Source organism: Phascolarctos cinereus, unplaced genomic scaffold (genome assembly GCF_003287225.1).
Source record: "Phascolarctos cinereus isolate Bilbo 61053 unplaced genomic scaffold, phaCin_HiC Scaffold_5;HRSCAF=322, whole genome shotgun sequence".
In the NCBI taxonomy this organism is placed as follows: Eukaryota; Metazoa; Chordata; class Mammalia; order Diprotodontia; family Phascolarctidae; genus Phascolarctos; species Phascolarctos cinereus.
This window is the reverse complement of record NW_027555958.1, coordinates 220,958,675-220,968,571: the sequence shown is the minus strand read 5'-3', so window position 1 is coordinate 220,968,571 and position 9,897 is coordinate 220,958,675. Positions and strand designations below refer to the sequence as shown.

Genomic DNA, 9,897 nt, shown 5'->3' with positions numbered 1-9,897 from the left:
TCAATTACATTAAATTGAAGAGTTTTTGCACAAACAAAGCCTATACAACCAAGATTAAGAGGGAAGAACAAAACTGGGAAAGAATTTTTACAACCAGTGACTGATAAGGGCCTCATTTCTAAAATATATAGAGAACTAAGTCAAATTTACAAGAATAGAAGTCATTCCCCAATTGATAAATGATAAAAGGATTTGAATAGGCAGTTTTCAGGTGAAGAAATTAAAACTATCTATACTCATATGAAAAAATATTCTTTTTTTTTGGCATATAGCAGGGGTTTAATAAATGTTTGCTGATTGAATGATAGTAAGCTAACTTCAGGCGCTAGGAAAACCAAGCACACTGATGCTGTGGGGGCTGTGGAAAACACTCTGACCTAGAAGCAAGGAGACCTGGGTTCGTCCACTAATGGGGAATAAGCGGGGCTTGTCATTCCTTCTCTAAGTCTGTTTCCCTATCCACAGTAAGATAAAGTTGGAATAGATATTCTTCATATACTTTCCAGAGTTAACATCCTAAATGCTGCCATGCTACAAACTGTCTAGGGGTCAGAGGTCTAAGGTCAGTGACTATGGGGCCCAATTAGTAGCGGACAACATAGGAGGACACAGTCTCTTCATGGTTCAGAGCAAGGATGCCAGGCTGGGCTTGTGAGGCAGCTTGTTTCTTTGGTTGCTTCTTCCTCCTCCCACCCCTACCCCAATACCTGGTACCATGCTAGACACAAACATGATCAAAAAAACACCAGGCTGGCTGGTAGCTACAGGGATGACACAGCAGAGATGGCCGACTAAACCTAGATACCATTTATTACTCTATGCAGGAGGGGCTGGTTGGTCACGTGGAGTCTTTGAGCTGGGCAGGACTCAGTACCAGTAGTGGTCAGGTTTGAAGGGGACCTCTGTGGGGGGAGGCCCAGGTACTTGAACTGCTTTTCTGTCAGCTTTGTTAGCTTCACATTCAGTTTGCCAAGGTGGGCCTCAGCCCCAGCTTCATCCAACTTCTTGGGGAGGAAGTGCACTCCCACAGGGTACTTTTCCGGGTGGGTCAACAGCTCAATATGGGCCAACACCTGGTTGCTGAAGGAATTGCTCATGACAAAGCTGGGATGGCCCATAGCACAGCCCAAGTGGACTAGACGGCCTTCTGCCAGCAGGATGATCCATAGCACATTCTTCAGCTTATAGCGGTACACCTGAGGCTTCATGTTCATCTTCTCCACAGAATTCTGATTCAGCCACTTGACATCTATTTCCATGTCAAAGTGGCCTATGTTACACACTATGGCGTCATCCTTCATCTGCTCAAAGTGCCTGCCCAAGATGATGTCCACACATCCCGTGGTGGTGACAAAAATGTTTCCCTCTTTGCAGGCCTCATCCATGGTGGTCACCTCATAACCCTCCATAGAGGCCTGCAGTGCATTGATAGGGTCTATCTCGGTGATGATGACCCAGGCACCAAAGTCCTGAAGAGCCCGAGCACAGCCCTTGCCCACATCACCATAGCCTGCCACCACAGCTACCTTGCCTGCAATCATCACATCTGTGGCTTATTTGATGCCATTGATGAGGGACTCATGGCAGCCATACAGGTTGTCAAATTTGCTCTTGGTAACAGAATCGTTCACATTGATGGCTGGCACTTTCAGAACTCCATTGGCCTTCATCTTGTACAGATTGTGGACGCCTGTGGTGGTTTCCTCTGAGATGTCTCTGATGTCCTTCAGGAGCTCGGGGTATTTGGTATGAACAAGGTTGGTGAGGTCCCCACCATCATCCAGGATTATGTTGAGGGGCTGCCCATCCTTGAAATAGAGGGTCTGCTCGATGCACCAGAGATATTCCTCATCGATCTCCCCCTTCCAAGCATACACAGGAATTCCAGTTTTGGCAATGGCAGCTGCTGCGTGGTCCTGGGTGGAGAAAATGTTGCAACTGGACCACTGTACCTCAGCTCCCAGGGCCACCAGTATCTCAATAAGAACAGCTGTTTCCACAGTCATGTGGAGGCAGCCAGCAATCCGGGCACCCTTCAGTGGTTTGGAGGCTGACTACATCTCTCGAAGTTTCATCAGGACAGGCATCTCATTCTCTGCTATGTCCAGGGCCTTTTGTCCCCAGGCAGCCAGGCTGATGTCAGCGACTTTGTAGGGCAGTTTGTCAGACATGTTGTGGCCTCCTCCGCAGTTACTTAATGACTTAGCAGAGACAGCCGCGCAGAGGCTTCAGGGATGGGGGCGATGGGGCCACAAGAAGGCCAAGGAGGGTGGCAGGCAGCACTAGGAGGGGCTGAAAAAATATTCTAAATCACTACTGGTTAGAGAAATGCGAATCAAAATAACTCTGAGGTAGCACTTTATGCCTATCAGATTAACCAACATGATGAAACAGGAAAATGACAAATGGTGGAGACAATGTGGGAAAATTAGAACATTAATACATTGTTGGTGGAGTTGTGAACTTATCCAACCATTTTGGAGAGCAATTTGGAACTATGCCCAAAGGGCTATAAAATTGTGCATACCCTTTGACCCAGCAATAGCACTTCTAGAGCTGTATGCCAAAGAGATCATAAAAATGGGAAAAGCACCCATGTGTACAAAATTTTTTTATAGCAGCTCTTTCTGTGGTGGCAAAGAACTGGAAATTGAGGTGATGCCCATCAACTAGGGAATGGCTGAACAAGTTATGTTATATGAATATAGTAGAATACTATTGTGCTAAAAGAAAGATGAGCATGTGGACTTCAGAAAAACCTTGAAAGGCTTGTGTGAACTGATGCTGACTGAAATGAGGAGAACCATGAGAACACTGTACACAGTAACAGCCATGTTGTACCATGACTGATTTTGATAGACTTAGCTCTTCTAAGTAATGCAAGGATCTAAAACATCTCCAGAAGTCTCAAGATGAAAAGTGCTATCCACATCCAGAGGAAGATCTATGGAGTTTGAATGCAGATCGAAGCATACTATTTGCTCTTTTTTTTTTTATTTGCTTCTGTTTTGTTTTATTTCTTCTTTTTTGTTTTTGGTTTTTTCCTGTTGGTTCTAATTCTTCTTTACAAGATGACTACTGTGAAAATATGTTTAATAGGAATATATATGTATAACTTATATCAGCTTGCATGCTGTCTTGGGAAAGGTGACAGAGAGGGAGGGGGAGAAAATTTAAAACTCAAAACCTTATGGAAATCAATGTTGAAAATTAAAAATAAATTAATAATTTAAAAAAAGAGAAAATACAAATGTCCTTTCAGGGAAAAAAAAAAGTTATTCTGAGAAAGGGCCCTTCACTTTACTCTCAGAAATGTTCAAAGAACAAAAACAGATAAGAAGTAAAAATTCCTTAATTTAAGTTCAAGGATACTGATCCCACATCTGGAGTTCCCTGTATTGTCTAAAATTACAGTTCCTTTTCTCATTCATATATTACATTTTATCACAATATCACCTAAATTGATAGAAGGAAAGGACCAGTATAACAGAGATATTAATCATCAAAACTCTGCTTATAGACCACCTAGGTAGATGAACTCACCAACACTCAAGGCAGTTGCACTTTTGGACACATTGATTGTTAGGAATGTGTTTGTTCTTTTGTTTTCCCTGAAATCAAGTCAAAATTTATTTTTGCAACTATCACTCATTGTTTCTGGTATGTCTCTGTGGGCAACAGAACAAATCTTTTCCATCAGTATGACAACCTTTCAAATACTTGAAAAAAGCTGTTATGTCTCCCTGCCCACTGAGTCTTTTTTTCTGCTGGTTAAGTATTTCCAAATCCTCGAACTGGTTATTATATGACAAAGGCACTTCATTATTCTCCTAAGTAGATATGTCTAATGTTTTTACCTCAATATTACAACTGATATAATGTATGCACAGAAAGTGAAATGCTTTACCCATTTTCATATATAGGATAGAAGCAAGACAAGTATTATTATCTCTTTATTTCAGCTGAGGAAATGGAAGAACAGAAAAAGTATAATACTATCATAGTGCTACTCAACCTGGGTGCAGTGTATCTGACAGTCCAGGGTAGGGCAGGATATAGACCTAAGTCTCTTTGCCTTGCCTACAAGTCATCCTATTCCTAATATTCTAGTAGGATATTATTTAGCTTCTCACCTGATACCACATAAGTAGAAATATCTTTTTTGTCATCTTTCCTAACAACAAAAAGTCCCTTTTGTCTCATTGGTTTTGGTTTATTTTTCTGAGAAAGGAAAAGAAAACCAATGGAAGGTGAGTAATGTCAGTGGAAGCCTCCATTGCTTCATCTGTAAGATGTTGTTCAATCATTTCAGTCATTGTAACCCCCATCTGGGGCTTTCTTGGCAAAGATACTACAGGGGCATTGCTATTTCCTTCTCCAGCTAATTTTGCAGATGAAGAAACTGAGACAATCAGGGTTAAGTGACTTCTTCAGGATCACATAGTTAGTAAATGTCTAAAGCTAGATTTGAAGTCAGGTGGATGAGTTTTCCCATCTCCAGGCATGCTACTCTATCCACTGCTCCATCTATGTCTCATCCCTATGAAAAAATAATGTCAAATATTGGGATGGTTACAATTATCATTCTTGCTGGAAATAGGAATAATACTTGACCCTACAATTTCTGTGGTAAAGAGAAGTCTGAGGTGAAGAAACTCCATTTATCTGAGCAAGTCAACACCTTTTTTGCAACTTGCAAAATTTTAGAGAAGGGATTCTTAACTTTTTATGTATTATAGACTTATTTATGAATTCAGTGAAACCTACGCACTCCTCAGCATAATTTTTAACATATAAGATAAAATATAGAAGATTACAAGATAACTTAATTATTGAAATATAATTATCAAAATATTTTAAAAATTAATAAATCCCAGATTTTTGGTGAATGTATAAGAACACTGATGACCCTTTGAACACTGTCAGAATGTAGCACTTGAACTTAGGTCTTCCTGCTTGCACAGTTTGTTTTCTATCCATTAAAATATGCTATTTCTAAAGCTAAAGTTACTGGTATTAAGATGGGTACTTATTTGTATAAAAGTCAACCGTGTCAGGAAAGTTATTTTATTAGAATAATCTTGAAAAAAAAACTTTGTGTGCTTGTGACTGATGTTATCTGATTCTAGAGGAGCATAGGTGATAACTCCAAAACATACCTATTACTGAATGGTAAGTTGACTCCAATTCCAACACCACCACCTTGTTTCATATAACTCTTCTTGGTTCCTGCGCAAGCTAGAAATCACAATAACTTACTTTTTCATAGCAATGTTCTCCCAATCTCATATGAAACAACTCTCCTATGATCATCTTATTTCTATAGATACTGACATGATGCAAATTCTTCTGAGTAGACTACAGATTGATAGCCTGAAGAAACTATGAAGAAGTGCATTTCTATGTGAAAGAATGCAGACTCTAGGAAGTCCCTATCAGCTTTCAATATTTGTTCTGAGAATGATTTAAACACAACTTGGTCACTGTGCCATGCTAACTTTATTCTTTCCTCAATTTCTTAACTGTGCATCTCCAGTTACAACTACTATGTTACACTATTTGCCTTTCAACTCTGTATCACCATCAATTTATTTGTCATCTTCTCAACCTACTTTTAAATCAATAAATGGGTGGACTATACTTCCCTGGTTTGAGAACAGCACTGTAAGATCTGCTTACGTTTCCATGGTCTAGTTGCCCCCTTATGTACATAAGCAACCAGAAACCTTGCCAAATTCAGGAAATATAGGGCAATGAATTTATTTTCAGGACTCCCAAACCAGAAATTAATTGAATGCATGGTGAATATATATCATTAAGAAATCTGAATGTTACTTTTAGAAGATTAGTACATTGAAAAGAACTATGCACTTTGAATCTAAAGAGGTGAATCAAATCCTCACATTTCATTTATTAGGCATGCCACTTATACTTCCAAAGTTTCTTTATCTAAAAGGCTGCTAATTCCTTTCTACACTTAAATCTATGATCTTTATTTCTATGACTTGTCATAGTATGCCTTTCATATTCCAGGGACAAGACCTTACGTAATACATAATTGTTTTGTTTGACTCATATCATCGGGGTGAGCTGAATCAGGAGTAAGGACTAACTGTCCACTTAAAATTTTAAGTGATTCTCTTGTGCTGAGGTTCTCCCTTGCTTTTTTTTGTTTTGTTTTGTTTTGTTTTTTGTTGTTGTTGTTGTTTGTCCTTATCTCTTTATCTGCCTCCTACCATAAAGGGGCAAAAAAGAGCATTGCGTCTTTCTGAAATTTATTTTAGCAATCTATTTTTAAAAATTTGAGTTCCAAATTATTTTCTGTTTTTAATAGGAATGCATGCTGCATTTTTTCAAAAAGCTTTTTTCTGCATCTATTGATAAAATTGTATGATTTTGTTGGTTTTATCAAATATTTGGTTGATTATGCTTATTGTTTTCTTAATATTACACCAATCCTACATTCTTGGTAAAAATCCCATCTGGTTATAGTGTATAATCATTGTAATATGTTGCTGTAGTCTCCTTCTTCAATATATCATTTAAAATTTTTGTATCAGTATTCATTAAGGAAATTGTTCTATAGTTTTATTTCTCTGTATTTGCTGTCTCTGATTTAGGTAACCAAACAATGTTTGTATCATAAAAGGAATTTGGTAGAATTCCTTCTTTACGTATTTTTTTTCAAATAGTTTATGCAGTATTGGAATTAATTGTTATTTAAATGCTTGGTAGAATTCACTTGAAAATGCATCTGGTACTGGGAATTTTTTTCTTAGGGAACCCATTTATGGTGTGTTCAATTATTTTTCTAAAATATACTTATTTAAGTATTCTATTTCCATCTTTCATTAATGTGGTCAATTTATATTTTTATAAATATTCATCTATTTCACTTAGATTGTCAGATTTATTGGCATGTAATTGGGCAAAAAAGCTCCTCATAATTGCTTTAATTTGATCTTGAATGGTTATGCAGTCACCCTTTTAATTTTTGATATTAGTGATTTGGTTTTCCTTTTTTAAATCAAATTAATGGTTTATCAATTTTCTTGATGATTTTTTTCTTCATAAAACCATGTGCTAATTTTATTTTATTGTTTGATGAGTTTTTTCTTTTCACTTTATTAATATCACCTTTGATTTCCAGATTTTGCTTTTTTACTTTTAATTTTTTAAAATTTGTTCTTTTTTCCAATTTTCTTGGTTGCATGTCTACATCATTGATCTGCTATTTTGCTCTTTTATTAATGTAAGTATTTAGAAATAGGTTTTCCCCCTCATGCTGCTTTGCTGCGTCTCATGAATAAATCGCATGTATCCTATGCTGTATCATTTTTATATTTCTCTTAATGAAATTATTGATTTTTTTTTCTGTGATTTGATCTTTAACCCACTCTTTCCTTAGGATTAGAATATTTCCTCCATTTTTCCTCTCAATTCCCATTCCTCCCAGTGAATGTGTCTTTCTTATCCTTTTATTTCTTTTGGATTATCCCAAAATAATCAACTCATACCTTCCATCTCTCTGATTTAGGTATCCAAACAATGTTTGCATCATAAAAGGAATTTGGTAGAATTCCTTCTTTATGTTTTTTTTTCAAATAGTTTATATAGTATTGGAATTAATTGTTATTTAAATGCTTGGTAGAATTCACTTGAAAATGCATCTGGTACTGGGAATTTTTTTCTTAGGGAACCCTTTTAAGTGCCCTAAGTGTGATAAAGTTATTAGGAGTTACATGTATAATCTCCCCATATAGGAATGTAAATGGTTTAACTTTATTGAGTTCATTACGATTTCTCCTTTATGTTTACGTTTTTATGCTTCTCTTTAGTCTTGTGTTTGAATCCCAGATTTTCTATTCAGTTCTAGGTCTTTTCATTAAAGATGGTTGGAAATCCTCTATTTGATTGAATTTCCATTTTTTCCCCTTGATGGATTATAATACATGTGGCTGAGTAGGTTATTCTTGGCTATAATCCTTGCTCTTTTGCTTTCCAGGATATAATGTTTGAAACCTAACTGCTTTCTCCATGGCATTTGAATATTTTCTTTCTGGATGCTCACACTATTTTCTCCTTGACCTGGAAACTCTGGAGTTTGACTATACATCCTTGGTGAGTTTTCATTTTCAGGAGGTGATCAATAGATTCTCTAAATTTCTATTTTGCTTTCTGGTTTTAAAATATCAGGGCAGTGTTCTTTATAATTTTTTGAAATATGTTATCTAGACTTTTTTTACCATGGCTTTCTAATAATAATATATTGTCATTATATTAATAATATAGTAATCATAAAATTATATTTTTATAAATTATATAAATAATTATGAAAATAATAATTAATAATACAATAATATAAGATAATCCAATAATTCTTACATTTTTCTCTCATTGGTCTACATTGCATGTCAATTATTTTCCCCTAGGAGATATGTTATACTTTTCTATTTTTTCATCTCTTCACTTTGTTTTATGTTTCTTAATGAGTCATTACTATCACTTGCACAATTTTAATATATAGAAATGTCAATGATTTATGTGGGTTTATTTTATATGCTGCAACTTTACTAAAGTTGTTTATTATTTCAAGTAGTTTTTTTTTCTTGATTCTCTAGGATTCTCTAAGTATATCATCTGCAAAGAGTGATAGCTTTGCTTCTTCTTTGCCTGTTCTAATACCTTCAATTTCTTTTCTTCTCTTATTGCTAAAGCTAAAGTTTCTAGTACCATATTGAACAACAGGGGTGATAATGGAAATCCTTGTTTCACCCTTGATCTTATTGGAAATGCTTCTACCTTATTCCCATTACATACAATGCTTGCTGAGGATTTTAGGTAGATGCTACTTATTATTTTAAGGAAGACTTCATTTGTGCTATGCTCTCTAGTATTTTCAACAGGAATGGGTGTTGTAATTTTGTCAAAAGCTTTTTCTGCTTCTCTTGAGATAATCATGTGGTTTCTGTTAGTTTTGTTGTTAATATGATCAATTATGCTGATAGTTTTCCTAATATTGAACTAGCCCTGCATTCCTGGTATAAATCCTACCTGGTCATAGTGTATTATTCTTGTGATAAGTTGCTGTAATCTTTTTGTTAATATTTTATTTGAATTTTTTGCATCCATAGTCGCTAGAGAAATTAGTCTATAATTTTCTGCAGTGAGCTTTTGTAATTCTTTTTCCATTTAGACAATTCTGCTTTTTTAGGAGTTATTTCAATCTGTGAGTTTTTGTACCTCTTCTATCATTTGGTCAATTCTGCTTTTTAAGTATTTCTTTTTCTTCAATGAGGTTTTGTACTTTTTTATCAGTGGCCAATTCTATTTTAAGAGAAAGCTAGATGGTGAGGTGGATACAGCACTGGGCCTGAAATCAGTAAGACACAGCTTCATAAGTTCAAATCTGTCCTCAGACTAGCTATGTGACGCTGGGCAAGCCACTTAACTCTGTTTGCCTCTGTTCCTCATCTGTAAAATGAGATGTAGAAGGAAATGACAAAGCACTCTAGTATGTTTGCCAAGAAAATCCCAAATGGTGTCAAAAAGGGTCAGATATACCTGAAACAACTGAACAAAAGCAAAACTTTTAAGTTATTGTTTTCTCCAGTATTTTTGCACCTCTTTTACCATGCTGTTAACTGTCTTTTCATAATTTCGTATCTCTTTCATTTCATTTCCCAATTTGTTCTCTACCACCCTTATTTGATTTTTAAAATCATTTTCCCCTTTCTTTAGCTCTTCCAGTAATTCTTTGTGATTTTGTGTCCAATCTATGTTTTCCTTTGAGGTTTTCCTTTTAATTATTTTTACATTTTTTTTATTCTTCTGAGTTTGTGTCTTAGTCTTCCCTATAACTGTAGTACCTACAATGTAATCTTGTAATCTCTTTCT

General features: G+C 35.8%; 1 pseudogene; it reads right to left on the bottom strand.

The window, feature by feature from the left end:
- Window positions 1-784: 784 nt before the first annotated feature.
- On the bottom strand, window positions 785-2,213 carry LOC110213563 (adenosylhomocysteinase pseudogene; annotated as a pseudogene).
- Between the last annotated feature and the right edge of the window lie 7,684 nt (window positions 2,214-9,897).